At 45.3% G+C, this 18,940-nt stretch overlaps 1 long non-coding RNA gene across 2 annotated transcripts in view; it reads right to left on the bottom strand.

Annotated features, from left to right (window-relative positions):
- Positions 1-18,444, bottom strand: part of LOC138297415 (uncharacterized) — a 179,928-nt gene extending 161,484 nt beyond the window's left edge. Inside the window, exons 1-4 of one of the 2 annotated variants that reach the window (XR_011204089.1) lie at positions 18,381-18,444; positions 17,915-17,973; positions 17,751-17,808; positions 16,044-17,669 (exon numbers count right to left, since the gene is read on the bottom strand). This is a non-coding gene — a long non-coding RNA (uncharacterized lncRNA). Of the gene's footprint in view, positions 1-16,043; positions 17,670-17,750; positions 17,809-17,914; positions 17,974-18,380 lie in introns of those variants that run through there. The other variant, XR_011204090.1, reaches the window with a different exon arrangement.
- Positions 18,445-18,940: the final 496 nt, after the last annotated feature.

The raw sequence follows: 18,940 nt of genomic DNA, 5'->3' as shown, positions 1-18,940 counted from the left end.
ATGCAAGGGAGGCGTTCCCGTCTAAAAAATGACTCCCAGGCCTTTACGTGGTATTTATACTCCCGGGCAAAAGAGACGCCCGGGAGTGGGCGTTGCTAAAAACGGCGCATTTGCGCCGCTTTTTAACGCCTGGGTCAGGCATGGCGTTAAGGGACAAGTGGGCTCAAAATGAGCCCAGAGTGCCCTCCCCTGCCCCCAGGGACCCCCCCTGCCACCCTTGCCCACCCCAGGAGGACACCCAAGGCTGGACGGACCCACCCCAGGGACATTCAGGTGAGTATTTTTTTTTATTTTTTTTAAATAATTTTTGGTGGCATAGGGGGGCCTGATTTGTGCCCCCCTACATGCCACTATGCCCAATGACCATGCCCAGGGGACAGAAGTCCCCTGGGCATGGCCATTGGGCAAGGGGGCATGACTCCTATCTTTACAATGATAGGAGTCATGTTGATGGGGGATGGGCGTCAAAAATAAATGGCGCAAGTCGGGTTACGACGATTTTTTCGACGTAACCTGACTTGCCCCATTTTAAGACGCCCATGCGCCATTTTCCCCCTACGCCGGCGCTGCCTGGTGTACGTGGTTTTTCTCGCGCACACCAGGCAGCGCCGGTCTGCTTGCGCCGGCTAACGCCATTCAATAAATACGGCGCCCGCATGGCGCTGCAGAATGGCGTTAGCCGGCGCAAAACTTTTTGACGCTAAACTGCGTTAGCGCAGTTTAGCGTCAAAAAGTATAAATATGGGCCTTAATGCGAATGTTGCTTAACATGTGAGTGGATGATTAGCAGTAATTTCCTGTATCCACACGGCTTTCGCAAATGCAGAACACAGAACTTTCGGTAAACGGAATAGGAGACAAACTACAATCACACGGTTACTTCGGATTCTCAAAGCCGGTAACCTGTATTTCTTTCCTGCCTTCTCTTTGCCAGCCAGACAAAGGGCAGCACATCCTACATATCTGGCAGATTGGCCTCAGGGTAATACCCCTACTCTACTTCGAGAACGCTATTCCAGTGCATGCATACCTGCAAGACCTGTATTTGAGACGCCCAGCACGGCGATGCACCTTGCATTAACATGTTCACAATTTTAATTTTAATACTGAAACTGGGAAGTGTTAATTAATTGTGTGGGGGTAATTTAGGGGCATATTTATACTCCGTTTGCGTCGAAAAAAACGACGCAAATTCGGCGCAAATTCGACGCAAAACTAACTCCATATTTATACTTTGGCGTTAGACGCGTCTAGCGCCAAAGTTCATGGAGTTAGCGTCATTTCTTGGCGTGAACACCTTCCTTGCGTTAATGAGATGCAAGGTAGGCGTTCCCGTCTTAAAAAATGACTCCCAGGGATGTGCGTGGTATTTATACTCCCGGGGAAAAATGACGCCCGGGAGTGGGCGGGGCAAAAAACCCCGCATTTGCGCCTCTTTTTAACGCCTGGGTCAGGGCAGGCGTTAAGGGACCTGTGGGCTCAGAATGAGCCCAGAGGTGCCCTCCCCTGCCCCCAGGGACACCCCCTGCCACCCTAGCCCACCCCAGGAGGACACCCAAGGATGGAGGGACCCATCCCAGGGAAGAAAAGGTAAGTTGTGGTAAGTATTTTTTTTAAAAAAAATTGTGGCATAGGGGGGCCTGATTTGTGCCCCCCTGCATGCCACTATGCCCAATGACCATGCCCAGGGGACATAAGTCACCTGGGCATGGCCATTGGGCAAGGGGGCATGACTCCTGTCTTTGCTAAGACAGGAGTCATGTTAATGGCGTCTGGGCGGCCAAAAAAAATGGCGCAAATCAGGTTAAGACGATTTTTTTGCCTCAGCCTGACTTGCCCCATTTTGGGACGCCCAAACGCCATTTTTCCCTACGCCGGCGCTGCCTGGTGTACGTCGTTTTTTTTCACGCACACCTGGCAGCGCCGGTCGGCTAACGCCGGCTAACGCCATTCAATAAATACGGCGCCCACATGGCGCTTCAGAATGGCGTTAGCCGGCGCTAATTTTTTTGGCGCAAAACTGCGTTAGCGCAGTTTTGCGGCAAAAAGTATAAATATGGCCCTTAATGCAAAAAAATGCGTTTATGCACACGCCCAAAGTGCTATTGAGTAGCGCTGCCCTCCTAGCCCCAATGCTGCACAGCGTTCATGAAGCGAAGCGTTAACAATCCCTGGAATGTGGTCACATCACACGAGGCCGTACATCTGGTCTGAACACTGAGGCCAGAAGAGCGGAGCCCAGGCCTCCTTTTAGCTTCCGACAGGAAAGAGTCTAACAATAAATGGCACCCACAATTAGTTGGAACTGCACTCCCCTTCAGTTATTTTGAAGTTGGCTGCATTTACGGTGCATCCAGTGCTTGATTTGTGCTTGTTGTTTCCGGTGCTGAGCACCGGCACTTATTTTGAGGGCCGGGGCTTTTCTTTTCCCTCAGGCATTTAGGCCCGTATTTATACTCCGTTTGCGCCGAATTTGCTTCGTTTTTTTCGACGCAAATTTGGCGCAAAACGAACGCCATATTTATACTTTGGCGTTAGACGCGTCTAGCGCCAAAGTATGGGCAAATAGTGTCATTTTTTTGCGTGAACGCCTTCCTTGCGTTAATGAGATGCAAGGAAGGCGTTCCCGTCTAAAAAAATGACGGCGACGCAAATGCGTCGTATTTATACTCCCGGGCAAAAATCACGCCCGGGAGGTGGCGGGTCAAAAAACCCCGCATTTGCGCCACTATTTAACGCCTGGGTCAGGGTAGGCGTTAAGGGGCCTGTGGGCTCAAAATGAGCCCACAGGTGCCCTCCCCTGCCCCCAGGGACCCCCCCTGCCACCCCTGCCCACCCCAGGAGGACACCCAAGGATGGAGGGACCCACCCCAGGGACATTCAGGTAAGTTCAGGTAAGTATAATTTTTTATATATATTTTTTTTTTTTGGGTGGCATAGGGGGGCCTTATTTGTGCCCCCCTACATGCCACTATGCCCAATGACCATGCCCAGGGGACACAAGTCCCCTGGGCATGGCCATTGGGCAAGGGGGCATGACTCCTGTCTTTACTAAGACAGGAGTCATGAAATGGCGTCAGGGCGTCGTAAAAAAATGGCGCAAATCGGGTTGAGGCGATTCTTTTGCCTCAACCTGACTTGCCCCATTTTAAGACGCCCTAACGTCATTTTTTCCCAACGCCGGCGCTGCCTGGTCTACGTGGTTTTTTTCCACGCACACCAGGCAGCGCCGGTCTGCTTGCGCCGGCTAACGCCATTCCATAAATACGGCGCCCGCATGGCGCTTCAGAATGGCGTTAGACGGCGCTAAATGTTTTGACGCTAAACTGCGTTAGCGCAGTTTAGCGTCAAAAAGTATAAATATGGGCCTTACTGTGAGCAAAAGACACGTATGGGAAATGCAGAGGAGGAAAAAAAAAAAAAAAAAAAAAAAAAAGCGTCACAAACGGAGAAAGTAGAAAGCTGCAAGAGTGAGCTGAATGTTCAGGGAGTGGTTGTGAATGGATTGAAGAGGCCCGAGATGGCTTCAGGATTACGTTGCCTCAGTATTCAGTGTTGGCACATTTAATTGCAGCAGCCGCATGTTTAAGCGGAGGGCTTTGGGCACCGGCAACTTTACAGGTTAAGCACTGGGTGCATTGTAGTTTGCGTTAAAGAAACTGCGAACATCTTGCAATGATTTGATTCAACTGCATTGAGAAAAGTGGTCGGTTTATAATGCAGTGTGCAGTTATTTGGGCAGGGCTGGCATTTGGCGTGCAGTGCGTGTTCATCTGCGGACCAAAAAAAAAAAAAAAAAAAAACTATAGATGCACCATTTGGTTGTTTTCAATGTGATTAAAGGAGGGGGGTTGAAGGGATGTTACCACCGTACTTGAATTGATAATGCGCCGTGCACTGGCAGTGAAAGGGATAGGCGGCTTGGGATGTCTTTCGGGCAGAGATCTTTGAAGGCACCTTTGGTTCTGGATATGTAGGACTCCTGGTGCGGAGTGAGTGGCGTGATGACTGCGGAATTGTTGCATTCAGGGCGGGGCATGTAGACAGTACTTTCGGCCAGCCACTACAGTTTGCTTGAGGAACAGACATGGGTCATCGCCTCTGCAGCCACAATGTTTATATTTGTTGAAGAATCTATGGATTACAATTTTTAACTCGTCTCTCTGGTTTGGGCATAGGGGAAGAATATTGGGCACATTGGGAGCCGTGCAAGTGAACGAGTCCCCTGCGGTGGAGTGTGTGGGTGGGGGGGGAGAGTGGGGGGGCAGTGGGGGCAGTGTGTAGGGGGGCATAGCTCAGTCGGTAAGATTGGGGGAGGAAAGCTTCAGATTTTCCGGCTATCAGGCTGCCGCATAACCTTAAATACATGATGTGACAAGCAGGGTGCACAAGAGAGCTTAGGGGCGGAAAGAGTGAGTAATGCAGGGTGGTATGGTTACTAAGTAAGTCAAAACACAGTATTTCATACAATAAGCAACAATTTTAAGGAACGTGAACCAAAAAGAAGCATACAACTAGCAAAGATGCAATGCATGCAGATCTTAACACTTCACACACGTTTGGCATTTTAGCAGGGGTACATTTGCGCAAATTATGAAATTTAACAAATGAGATGTTGTGTCTTGGTTGTAAAAAAAGAAAAGGAGAAGGAAAAAAAAAAAAAAGGGGGGGGGAAGGGGGAAAAAAAAAAAAAACGCAACCCCAACACAAATTAAGGGCCTCGATTTATTTATTTATTTTTTTTTTTTTTTTGATAAATGGGAAAGATGAAGCGCTTCACAAGGGGAGAAAGGAAGCTGCAAAGTGAGCTAAAAGGGGCAGCGAGTGGCCAGTAACTGGATAAAAAGACCCGAAATGGCTTCATGATTGGCTGCCAGGGCGGCTGTCATTTGGTATGATGGGAACTCCCATAAATGTCCAGGAGTTGATGCCCACGTATATTCATATAGGCATCTGTGTTGGGTTTTCAGCTCATTATTTACTGGGGGAACCCGGGTTACGCAGCAGCGGTGGCTTCCAGTGAAATGCAGCAGAGAAAGGTCAATCTTGGGGTGGATCAGCAGGATAGCGAGGGTTATGTGTGATAGCCTCAGAATGGGAGTGTAGTTATGAGCGACGTGACAACTGAGTGACACTATCTTGCGAGCAAAACAATCAATGAAGACAAAGGAAACATAGCAGGTTTCCGAGAGTTACTTAAATTGGACAATGAAGGGATGTTATTTGGCTGTCCTTAAGTGATTTTTAGGGTTAACTCTGTGTTTCTTTACAGGTGTCATATACCAGGGCGCGTTTACATACTAGCTCAATTCACACAAGTTGTCATCATCATTCCACCAGAGAGCGCAATGTGCAGTCCCTTGTTGATTTACGGCCGAGCGAAACATCCTGAGGGCTTTCAGGAGTGCAAACAATGGATGTCTGAGTACAACTGTAGGGGTGCAGGTCTACAGATTCATAGACACAAAGTGGTACATATTCATCAAGCAATATTTGGTCGGTTAGAGGTACTCTAGCACTGCCACTTAAAAAGCCCTTGAGTTGTAGGCAAGGGAGGTACTGGGGAACCCTGTGAAGCAGTTGGGGCTTACAATATGAGCGGCAGATAATGGGTAGACTTTGCTGCACTAGCTCTAGATCGAAACAGGACCTCGAATATGACAAGGCGAAGGGTTTTGCAAAGATTATTTGCAGTAAAATTAGTGAGATGCTATGGAGTTTCAGTACTGAAAACTTGTCACTATCCCGAAATATTAGATGTACACACATTTAGAATAAGGACCAATGGGGACTATTCACGGTCATTGACCTAGCTGAAGAGGGTATGAATGAGATGAAATGGGATTATACATTTAGAGCTGTTCCTTACATAGGGACAAAAAAAGAATAATAATAATAATAATAAATAAATGATTACACACACACACACACATATATATATATATATATATATATATATATATATATATATATATATATATATATATATATATATATATATAATATTGGCACAGTACTGTGCTTGTGGTGCAAGTGCCTTCATAGTGTGTCCATAAGGAGTTTAAGGGAAACTGATTTCTGCAACAACAACTTTGTGCATACCTTTTTCAGGTATTGAAGGAGGGGTGGGTGAAGGGGCAGGATGAGGGTTCTGGATGGTACAGGTTTGATTGAGGGGGGGGGGGGCTACTTGGAACTCCCAGATTTGAAGTGACCTGACATTGGATAAGAAATAAGAAATGGTCACTAGAGTAGGTGCATGGGTCCTCACTGTGGGACTAGCAGTGATGCCAGGACTGGTCATAGCTTAATACATGTTAATAGCTACAATATTTACAATGGCCATTCCTTATTTAATGCTGCATCTCCTACAGTGTTTGCCTAAATCCTGGTTTGTATGTGCTTAGCACTCACTAATGGTAATTTTACTATGGAATGAAGTGGTGTGGCATAGAATATAGTGATGTGAAGTATTCTGCTGGCAATAGTAATTTTGAGCAGATGTAGGGGAATGAGGTATAAATAATAATAATAATAATAATAATAATTAAATAAATAAGGGCTTACGAAAAACAATATGAAATGCACTGGTTACAGGGTAATGGGTGCATAATGTATTTAAAGGGATGAAGGAGATGCAGAAAAGCACAACCAAGAGGGAGTGAAAAGACTGATATGCAGAAGGGGAACATGTGCAAACAATTACCTAACAACCATTAGCAAATGCAGTGTTTCTGGTGGGTCTTTTTAGGTACCACCCTTAAATGCAGGGCACATCAAACAGTTACACAAGCGGTGATGCACGTGCGTTATGGTTGAGACCCCTATCCTTAACATTATGTACCCTTTATGCTTTCAGGGTGACCTAAGGGGGTGAAACTGCAATGAGTCAAAGGTCGCTTCAATAATGGCATTGTCTTTTACTGTTAGGTTGGCACCTTTTACATGCTGGGCAGACGGCGATCGCTACAGCAGGTGCCTAGTCCTCGGGGTTGGCAGGGGAGTTTGCATTTGTTCCTAGAAACCCCACCCGGTTGCCTGTGGTGGGAGGTATACCTTGGCCTTCTTTTGACTCGGGTGGCTGTGCAAGGCACCTCGCCGGGGGTTTGGGGTGGAGGGAGTTGGGAGATACCGAGCGCTCTCCGCTCCTTCTTCCCCCTTCCCCAGTGCGCCACATCGGTGCAAGGTGGGTCAAGGGGAGTGAGGTACGGCATATAATATGTGTCTTTGTGAAAGGCAGAAAGAGTAGTAGGTTTGTGCACTCAAAAAAATAATAATAATAATAATAATAATAATTAAAAAAAATAATAATAATAATAATAATTCAATAATAATAAAAAATAATAATAATAAAAAAAAAAACATCTGAGCATGGGAAGGTGAAAGGCAGAAATGTTTGGAGGTTTGTGCACACAAAACAGTTTTCAATTCCAAGCTTAGGAATAAGTCACAGTGCGGCAAAATAAGTGCTAAAAGGGATAATTTTATATTGAGGATTCAAAACCTTTTATGTCTTTGGTGAAATGGGAAGGGATTAAGTTGCCTCTCAGGCATCCTCAGGTTGTCTTCATTGTTCTAAGTAGGTGGGTACGGTATAGCTGATTAAACGTTTAACAAAGATGTTTTAGAAGAAAAAAATTTCACAGATGGAATTTAAAAACGATCACAAAAAATAAAGGGGAACATTGGCAGGTACTCAGGTGGGGGAAAGTGAAGGGCACGTAGCCTGGACACAAGTAAGCACTACTCAGTGAGGAGCACACATGTGAAGGAAAGAGGAGTGGGTATTCAATGCAGCTTGATACCATAATTTCAAGGAACAGTAGGAGATGCATTGCAGGCTTTTAGGGGAAAAAGCATGGGGTAGCTCTATGGACATATCAGGTTTCAAGGCACATGTCCGGTTGGAAAGCGAGGGACAGCAGGGGGGGCAAATGCATGTGGTCTGGTTAAGGTGAACAAGATTGTTAACAAGTTGTTTTCTATTATAGGTTATAAGGAAGGAGAGAGCGCAGTGAAATGGGTAAGGGGGTAGGGTTGCCCAGAGTAAAGGTGGTGACATGACTGGGGCAGAATCGGTTATCAGTAAGGTAGCAAAGGGAAACAGGAAGAAATATAAAGGGCCGGGGGCAAGAACACCAGGTAAGTCTAAGCAACTGGGTGGAGCAAGGCAGGACTGGGAGGCCCAGTAAAAGGAAGATAGTGGGGGCTGAGCTGTTTTCTCGCCTCTTGTAAACTATCTCTGGTGCTAGTATGGATGGACTGAGCCCACCTGTATTTCCAAGTACTTATACCCCCCAAACCCATCCTCCCACTGCACTATTTTTAGAATGCATCTTTTCACTATACAATAAATGCCCCACAGATCCCCTTGTTCCATTCTCATAATTGAGGGCCAATTGCAAGGTGGATGGGGTTAAGTAAAGGTTGGATTAGTGGGGCTGATTAGGGGAAAGGAAGTGGGACAGCTCTTATGTCTCCCCATTGAGTCAGGTCCATCTGCATTTACAGGTGCATTCACCCTTAAGTCCGTTCCATTACCCCAGTGATTTTCAGGTTTCACCAGTCAGAATATAACGAAGGTGCCCGCACTTGCACACCAATAATGCTGACACCTTTCATTATGCTAACGCCTATTTCATTTTAGGACAGCTGCAAAAGGGATGTGGATCAGACGAGTCCTGAGTGCCCCCACAGTGTCGATTTAGGTCTGGCCTTGGAGGACGGGGCAGGTCCTGGTAGTGGTGACCCAGGATGTAACTACCAGGCTGGAGAACATACCCCGGAGGCGACAACTCCCCCCACCCACCTTACCACAGTGCACATTCAAAGGACATAGAGGAGTCACAATAGGGAATCTTATAACTGGAAATACCTAAACACTAACTTGGGCGGATCAGTGTGCTACCAAAAGGCACAACAAAAGATAATGAAGGTGACAGGGGATAGCACAAAAAAAAAAAAAAATCCCTTGTGCATGCATCAGTGGCAGTCTTGAAGGAAAGGGATCAGACAACATGAGGTTACACTAATGCCTGAAACTGGTGAATTGGACGAATTATCTGAGTCGATGCCTGTTCAAAGAGTGGGATAGGCTGGTGGGAGCACACTGTCAGGAGTGTTGAAGGACAATTTTCCTGTTTTGGCGCACAAGGGTCAAATGGCTCGCAAAGCCTGGGTTGCAGGGACAAAATTCAGGCATGCCGAACCCGGGCAAAGAACTCCGATATTTTGATCATCCACTTTGGGAGGGAATGACCTCCCAGCTATCAGTAGGGGCAACTTGTTTCAGATTATAAAGGAATCCCTCACTGCATTGGCTAGAACCATGCACGTGAAAGAGGTGATATCATCAGAGATCATCCCCAGGAGGTCCTAGATAGGGACTCAATCCCAAGATAGTATATAGTTGTCAAGATGAAGTCTAAACAGCCTCATGGCCAAATTCCTGTTGGGGGTAGCCATAGGTAGGATTAAGCATAGCCTAATTTGCGGCAGCCAGACTATCATTGTCCGAATGGGGTACACATGCCAGACGGGCATCATTGAATGCAAGAAGTTATTAGTAGAGTGGAAGAATTGAGGTGCACCTATGGCGTTGGGGGGGGCCTTGCTGGCAGCGAAAGCTCCCAGCAAGGCATGGCGGTACTTACAATGCGATCCTAAAGAATTATGGCAAGTTGCTGGAGGGGAACAGGCCACAAACAGGTGACAGTCAGGACCCAGGGTGGTACTGACAGGCTACCATAATGGCCTTGTGTGTTGAACCGGAAGGAAACAATCAAGGGCGGAGCCTGTGGCCCAGAAGAAGTTGGTGTAGAGGTGACTAGGTCAACTGGCAATGAAGGGTGGAAACGTTCACCCAGGATATCAATTCATTCTTGGGCTGGAAGCTGACGCTTGCTCGGATTGAAATGAATAGTGATACCGGAAGTGAATGGTCACCCGGTGGGCTGGAAGCAGACGCTTGCCCGAAAAGAAGGTGTGGTGGTGCCGGAAGTGAAAGGTCACCCGGCTGGGTTGGAAGCAGACGCTTACCCGGAAGGAACTGAGTGGATGCACCGGAAGTGTAAGGTCACCCGGTGATAGGGCACCTGGGTCAGACTGGCCAGCGCTGAATGTAGGGCCCAGTGCTTGGGGCCGTGACAAGGAGGGCACAGGCTCGTTCCGGTTGGGGCTGGAAGCAGACGCTTGCCCTGAATGCAAATGAATGGTTACCGGTTGGGGCTGGAAGCAGACGCTTGCCCTGAATGCAAACCAATGGTTACACACCCCAAGGTGATAAGGCACCTGGGACAGACTGGCCGGCACTGAATGTAGGGCACAGTGCTTCGGAGGCCCATGAAAAGAAGGGCAATAGCTCTTTGAAAAATTGAAAATGGTGGTTGAAGGATCGCTTGTAAGTTGAAAATTGCCTAATAAACTGCGGCCTCAATTCTTCCACAAAAGCAAAATTGGTGTGGTCTGAGTTTTTGGGATCCGGGTTGGCGACCAGGTGGGAGGTGCCGCTGCTATGTGGCCAAAAGGCTGCAGTACCACGCGTGGTTACTAGATGTCCCTGGGGATTTCCGCAGGGACCTCTAGTAACGGATTGTGGAACTGCACTCTTGCGCCTGCTACATTAAAATGATCATACTGTTGTTGCCAGTACCTTGTTAGTTTACAGAATTTCGTGTGCATAGCGTTTACTAAGAACTGGAGGAGCATGGCCGTTGGACGAAGTCTAGTGTGCTCTCGTGGCTTGTCAAGGTTGCTAGGGGTCTTTCTTTTTTTAAACTTTTTTTTATAGATATTTTTTAAAGGTATGAGTAATAATACATCCCCAATACTGAAGAAAAAACGTTAAGCAGTGCAGTAATGTCAGATTACTATAGCAGAAAAACAATGGCAAAACTAAAAAGCCCTAGATCATAAACCCTGCAAATGTGATAGCAGGGTATAGTACTATGATTTGAATAGTGCTATAATTTATCATTAACTTATATAACTGTTTCAATCTATAAAAGGTCAGAATCAGATAACGAAACTGCTAAGAGGAGAGACATGCCTCTGCTATAAACATCCAGACAATATTGGGAAAAACCTTCAAAAATTAAAGTGCATATAAAAGGCAGAGGAGCATATTTATAAGAAAGTGGAGCATCATAAATGATGTGCCACTTTCATAGCGTTTTCCCCTACCGGCACCGAATGGTTGCGCCATGTTTACAATACGGTGCACCATGACTGTTGTAAGCACAATAGCATAAAAAATGTTGACGCTATTGTGGCGCTTTCCTACACTAGCGTCAAAACTTTTGACGCTAATGTGCAGCAAAGCATAGGGAGGCCTATTGAATATAATGGGTGCGTCATTTTTACAGCTGCTCTGAGCAGGTGTTAAAAATGACAAAAAATGGTGTAGTGAGATGTAAATTTCGCGGTGCCATTTTTGTTGGGGCTCCAGGCCCTGAACACCCCCCCCTTGCATACATTATGCCTGGTGCAGACATAATGTGGCACAAGGGGTTGCAAAGTGGCACAATGCTTCCATTTAGAAATGCCTACGGAATGCCAGATTATTGTAAAAAAATGACGCTAATGTGGTGCAAGGAGGGGCAAGGGGCTTGTAAATATGCCCCAGAATGCTCTAATAAAATGGTTGTCAGGACTTGAGTCCTTTCTCATTTTGTTTCAGTTAAGTAAGGGATTCCTGAAGACCATCCCATACCAGCTAGTAGCGGCCAAAAGAGCAATGATAACATAACAGCACCAAAAATCTACATAATCAGGCTGTGATTCAAAAAAGTGCATCAGAATTATTAAAATACATTCAATTGCTGGTGCTTTTTGATTGGGTATTCAACAAATCACATTATTTGTTAAATTTTGGTTATCCATAGATAGCTGCCACTGCAAATACAGTGACAGCAGAGAGTGCGATGATTTTTAGCAGCAATTCCCATTTGAGTAGGCATGAAATTACTAATCTGCTTAGATACATATTAACTAAATCCTGTGACTCATTTACTCGAAATAAAATAAGAGATTCATGGGTAGCCATCCCGTTTCGCTCTATGGTAACATACAGTGCATTGGTGACATAACAGCATAATAACATAATAAATAAAGCTGCCTCAAGATAAAGTGCATCGATAACACTAGAGTGCATAAAATTACTGAAACCTATCAATTAGATGCTCATAAAATCACATATTTAATTTGATTCTGCTTATCCATGGATAACCAAAGCTACACAATATTCAATCATAGATTTAGGGGCATATTTATACTCTGTTTGCGCCGAATTTGCGTCGTTTTTTTCGACGCAAATTCGACGCAAAACTAACTCCATATTTATACTTTGGCGTTAGATGCGTTTAGCGCCAAAGTTCATGGAGTTAGCGTAATTTTTTGGCGTGAACACCTTCCTTGCGTTAATGAGATGCAAGGTAGGCGTTCCCGTCTTAAAAAATGACTCCCAGGCATGTGCGTGGTATTTATACTCCCGGGCAAAAATGACGCCCGGGAGTGGGCGGGGCAAAAAACCCCGCATTTGCACCTCTTTTTAACGCCTGGGTCAGGGCAGGCGTTAAGGGACCTGTGGGCTCAGAATGAGTCCAGAGGTGCCCTCCCCTGCCCCCAGGGACACCCCCTGCCACCCTTGCCCAACCCAGGAGGACACCCAAGGATGGAGGGACCCATCCCAGGGAAGAAAAGGTAAGTTGTGGTAAGTATTTTTTTAAATTTTTTTTTTGTGGCATAGGGGGGCCTGATTTGTGCCCCCCTACATGCCACTATGCCCAATGACCATGCCCAGGGGACAGAAGTCACCTGGGCATGGCCATTGGGCAAGGGGGCATGACTCCTGTCTTTGCTAAGACAGGAGTCATGTTAATGGCGTCTGGGCGCCCCAAAAAAATGGCGCAAATCGGGTTAAGATGATTTTTTTGCCTCAGCCTGACTTGCCCCGTTTTTGGACGCCCAAACGTCATTTTTCCCTACGCCGGCGCTGCCTGGTGTACGTCGTTTTTTTTCACGCACACCAGGCAGCGCCGGTCGGCTAACGCAGGCTAACGCCATTCAATAAATACGGCGCCCGCATGGCGCTTCAGAATGGCATTAGCCGGCGCTAATTTTTTTGGCGCAAAACTGCGTTAGCGCAGTTTTGCGTCAAAAAGTATAAATATGGCCCTTAATATCTGTAGCACCTTACATGTAAAGTTAAAACATACACATTACAGCCTGATAATGTAGATCTAAGCAGCAACGGATGAAGTCCTATGGGTTGATAAAGTGCACAAGTCTGGTGATGATAAGATCCTTTATCATTACTAGGTTATCTATCATTCACTGCATAATAAGAAGAGAATACGGCAACTATCCCACAAGATGACAAAGAGACATGCCCATACCCCTTAAGCTGTAAGAACAAAAGGGGACCTTGTTAGAGTATATAATGCCTTCAAATTCCAAGGTCATAACCACCATGGATACACCCTAGCACCCCTCACCTCTCTCCTCCTGTACCACGGCTGATTGCATCAGCCCTGTTAGCAATCTCCATCCATTCATCTACAGGAGCCCAGATAAAAAATGTGATCTCCACTCTGAATGTAGGGGTGTTTGGACTAATCCACTGAGATGCTATGCACATTCGGGCCACAGCCATTGCCACAGGAATCAGATACATTCCTGCTTTAGAGAGGTCCTCAGCCTCATTAATTCCTAAAAGAATTACTTGGGATGTGATATTAACACGACATTTGAGAATCAATCTGATAAAATCTCTAATTTCTTTAAAATAATTGATTAGCCGGGGACAGGAGCTAAACATACATTATATCGGCTTCTTTGGCACCACATCTGTGGCACTTTGAATCCGGCCTCTTGCCCCACTTGAATAGTTTATTGGGTATATGGTATGAATCAAAAGCTGTCTTAAAGTGTTGACTTGTGAGGCCAGCATTCAAGAGTGTCTTGTTACAGATCACAAGATAGCTCCCATGTATTGGCTCTGTTACCCCCAATCTTGATTCCCACCTTATATTCTGGCATTCCTTACCCTCTGGAAGCGCTTTTATTAAAGCATCCGCAGCCTTGATCCACTATATCTAATACCGGGCATTTATCAACAGATATTTGATTCTTGTTCTGTTTACTGAGATAATCCAGAAACTTAAGATACTTACAGAACATTTCCTTAGTCAACCCAAACTTATCCTGTAACTCCAAAAAGGAGCACCATTGGTCATTCTCATAGAGATCCCCCAACTTCCAGTCTGGGCAGCAAGAAAAGTGAGCGACAAGGCCTCTAAGAGCTCAGGGAGAAATATCCAGTAAAATTCCAAAGACATTTTATCTGACCCAGCAGCCGATGCTATGGATCTCAATGGAACAAAAAATGCAAGAATGGCTGTAGGAAAGTCAGTCTGTTTGGCATGATAACCCCCACTTTTTGCCTTTTTATCAGTGTGTTTACACTGTTTTCACTGGGATCCTGCTAATCAGGATCCCAATGATTGTGCTCTCTCCACTAAATTTGGTTGCTTTGGTACCCTTTACACCCCACAATTGGCATACTGGTGTACCCCTGTAGGTCTCTAGTATATGGTACTTAGGTACCCAGGGCATTGGTTCACCAGGGGTCCCTCATGGGCTGCAGTATGTATTGTGCTACCCATGGGAGCTCATGTAAACTGTGTCTGCAGGCATACATTGTAGTCTGCATGAAAAAAGGTGCATGTACCCTTTCACTGCTGGTCACTGCACCAGGTCACTGTAGGTCACCCTTATGTAAGCCCTCCTAGCCAACAAGACAGGGTACAAGTTCCTGTGTGTGAGGGCACCCCTACATGAGCAGAGGTGCCCCTCAAAACTCTAGTTCCAATGCACTGGACTTCATAAGTGCAGGAAGCCATTTAACCATGTACTGGCCACAAGTCACTATCTCTGTGCAGGTACATAAAGGTAACTTCGATCCTAGTTGGTGTCAAACATATCAGAATCATATACCAATACTAATGCCAGTATTGGAGGCATGATTTCATGCAGAATTTCATGCACTCTGGGGGCTCCTTAGAAGACACCCCAGCATTGCTTCTACCAGTCTTTCAGGGTTTGCTGGCAGTCAGCGCTGCTCCAGGCCCTCAGGTTTCTGCCCTCCCGCTGCTTGACCTCCTCAAGCAGGGGAAGGCAGAACAAAGGGTTTCCTGTGGGAAAGGACACCAACACCCTCTCCCTTAGAAATAAGTGTTACAAGGCTTGGGAGGGGTAGCCTTAGTGCTTTGAAGGGCACATTTGGTACCCTTCTTGCATAATCCAGTGGGCACCAGTCTGCACGACTCCAAGGAACTCTCTGCAGTTCATGGGCTCTACAGCTGATTTTCTCCTTCTCTTGTCAACCTGGATCATCCTTCACAGAAGGGTGGGTAGTGGCTCCTGCCCCTCCTGTGTAGAATGTACCCTGGCCCCTTCTTTTTTAGGTCCTCCCCTTCCAGAATTCACTGTTGGATTCCACCGGACTGGTCCTGGTCTTGCAATCTTCCTCTTTCCAAATGCCCTTGTTAACCTTTGGGAAGATCAGGTACTTACCTCTGCTCTCTTGGTTGCTGGGGGTCACTTAGGAACTCACCTCTTGGGGTCCCAAGTTCTCCCAGCTCTCCTCTAACTACTCCATATCCCTGGGTGGGGGACTTCTCTTCTTATTCCACTATTTAGTATATGGTTCCCCACCATAGGGCTCTAACTATTTTTCACTAATTTTTACCAATGCTTGTTGTTCCTATATGCTAATTCCTAATAATTACTGTGTATATATGTTAGAAATGGGGTCTTCGGTTGGCAGTCAGGTTACTCCCTGTCCAAGCAAGGACCCTCACTCTAGTAAGGGTAAGTCACAAACAATCCAAATTATCCTGTGCCCACCCTCTGGTAGCTTGGCACTGAGCTGTCAGGCTTAACTTAGAAGGCAATGTGTAAAGTATTTGTGCAATAAATTGTGCAATAACACAGTATAAACACCACAAAAATACACCACACAAGTTTAGAAAAATATAGGCTATTTATCTGGATAAAATAAGGTCAAAACGATCAAGATTTGATAAGTACACGTTGAAATACCACTTTAAAGAATAATAAAAAAGAGTCTTAAGTTCTTAAAAGAAATAAGTGTCTCTTGCAAGCACAAAGTACCTGGTTTGCATCTAAATTATCCGCAAGGGACCGCAGAGGAGGAGATACATGGAAAACTGAGAGGTGTGCGTCGGTTTCTCTGGGCGCACACAGATGATGCGTTGATATATTTCACGCAGTCAGGGCCTTGCGTCGATTTCCAGCACTCAGACCTGGATCCTCTTAGGGTTGCGGGGTATTTGGACGCCCCTGGGATGATGCGGATAAATCCTGGGAGTGCAGAACGAAGTCAAAGGGGCTGTGTTGATACGGTGGGCGATGCAGGGAAATTTCTGTTGCACTGCAGATGCTGTGTCGATTTTTCTTGCAGGAAGTTGGGCTGCATTGTTCCGGCTCGGCTATTCGTTGATCCAGTGGGCTGTGCGTCAAAGTTCTGGTCGCAATGCCTGCGCTGCGTCATTTTCCTCTCGGGAAGCCGGGCTGCGTCGTTCTGGTTAGGCGTGCAGTGATTTTCTCACCGCAATGCAGGTTTTGCGTCATTTCTGGCAGGCTGTGCATCGAAATTTCGCTGCACAAGGAGTTCTTTGCAGATATGAAGTCTTTTTGGACCCCAGACTTCAGAAACAGGAGAAAAGCTCAATCCAAGCCCTTGGAGAGCCCTTCTCAGAAGAGCCAGGGGGCAGCAAAGCAGCAATCCTTTTCAGCAAGCAGTCAGATGAGCCCTTTGGGCAGCCAGTCAGTTTCTCTTGGCAGATTGAAGGTTCTGGTACAGAGTTTCTTCCCCAGTGGTATCTAGTCCAAAAGTGTCTGAGTTGGTAGGGTCAGAGACCCTGTTTAAATACCCAAATGTGCCTTTGAAGTGGGGGAGACTACAAAGAGTGGTTTAGAAGTGCACTTGCCCCCCTTTCAGGTCAATCCTGTCTGCCAGGGTCCCAGTAGGGGCTTTGGCAGGCCATTATGTGAGGGCAGACCACTGCCCTTTGACATGTAAGTGTCAGGCCCTCTACCCTCCCAGAACAGGAAGACCCATTTAGTATGGGGATGTGTGCAGGTGTGACTGAGCCATTACATACAACAATGCCCTAACGGGGAGGAACCGACAAATTATTTATACGTCATAAAACAACATAGGTGAGAGCAAAAAAGCTATTTATTCATATAAATATATATATTCATGTATTTATATTATACATAAATATCAATTTAATATATTCATCCTAAATGGACAGCCCATCTGATAAAACAACACACGCAGGGACAGATATTGTGAGAAAAAGTGCTCGTGATAGATAGAAAGGAGAATAATAAATATTCCAATGAATCAAAAACCTATACAAAAAACATTAAAAACAGTCGGTTGGTTCTTTTTTGTTTGCTGCATTAACTCCATTCCAAATCCTCAGAGAGTCTAAATCAGTGCCTTCAATCCTCCAAAGATCTTATGCAGAAACCAATCCAGACTATGATATATCCGTCGACGTTTTGACCCCTCTATATCTTGGGCCAAATCCCAGCTCCACAGTGGGTCTTCTTCAGGACTAATACGATGGGAGTCCCTAAAACACCACAACTCAGTCAAAAACCATCACTTATATCCTAAACACCTATGTTGTCTAACAAACTTAATCAAAACTTACCATACATATATCCTCTGACTTCTTCACTTCTTTTACTTGTCTATTTATGAGATCAGGTCTAAAACAATAAACCACATTACAATATTTACCATCACAAAAAACAACCCAATCTATCATATTCAAACCCTTATAATGGAGAAACCAATAAAAAAACACCTACTCACCTGCTTTTAAAATATCAATCCTCCTCATATACCAAGTCACCCGTCAATTCCAATGCATTCTAAAAACAATTAGCCAAACACAACACATTATCATGTACCACTCAATAAATACCAATATCAATCACTAAAACATTAATATAATATCCGCTCTTTCCCTTACTTAATAACACTCAATAAATATTCATATAATATCCTCTTTCTATATTTCCTCTAACAATCACTAAAAACTTACAATGCAATTACCGAACATCCCATTTCTACACTTTCCATATTGCTAAATAATCAATCACGACATCTCCTATTACACTACAAGGCAGCAAGCCTCTCCATATTACTCCCCATGTACAAACAAATAAGCCCTCACTCACATTGTAACTATATATCCTTCTTTATATCAACATCCAACAACTTCTCAAAACAATACCAAACCTTATACATCCCCTTCTTACATCAAGCCACAATTTACCTTCATTCATATGTGAGCCTTCAAAAGACTGAGCGTTCACCAAGCAAACCGCAGCCTTTCAAACAGCATCCTTTTATACCACCTTGGTTTACGTACAGAACGTCTCAAATTGGTCACAGCTGCCAACTACCAATGAAAGTGATTACATCTATTAGGCAGAGTCCAATTTAGTTAAAAATATATGTGCCACCTAAAAAGTAATCCATTTAACCGACACGTTCGCGCCGCACCCGAGGAATATAAACAGAGCCTTTCAATCGCAGCCCACTTCATTACCCAGAACCTTAAATGCTTCGCACACTTCATTGGACACTTTCAGTTTCCTCCCAGGGTCCAATTTAAATACAAATATGTGTGACTTGGAACAACAGCATTACATTGTTAAAGCAACTCTGAACATTCCAGGCACGTACTAACCGTACCCGACGAATGTAAACAGGGCTTTTAAAACTCGCTTCATTACACAGAGTTTTCAAAGCTCAGCACGTTTCATTAAACAGTTTCAGCAACTCTGAACATTAAAAAGGAACGTTCTCACCGCACCCAATGAATGTAAACAA

Source organism: Pleurodeles waltl, chromosome 5 (genome assembly GCF_031143425.1).
Source record: "Pleurodeles waltl isolate 20211129_DDA chromosome 5, aPleWal1.hap1.20221129, whole genome shotgun sequence".
Lineage (NCBI taxonomy): Eukaryota > Metazoa > Chordata > Amphibia > Caudata > Salamandridae > Pleurodeles > Pleurodeles waltl.
The sequence above is the reverse complement of the archived record's forward strand: the minus strand, read 5'-3'. Positions and strand labels throughout refer to the sequence as shown.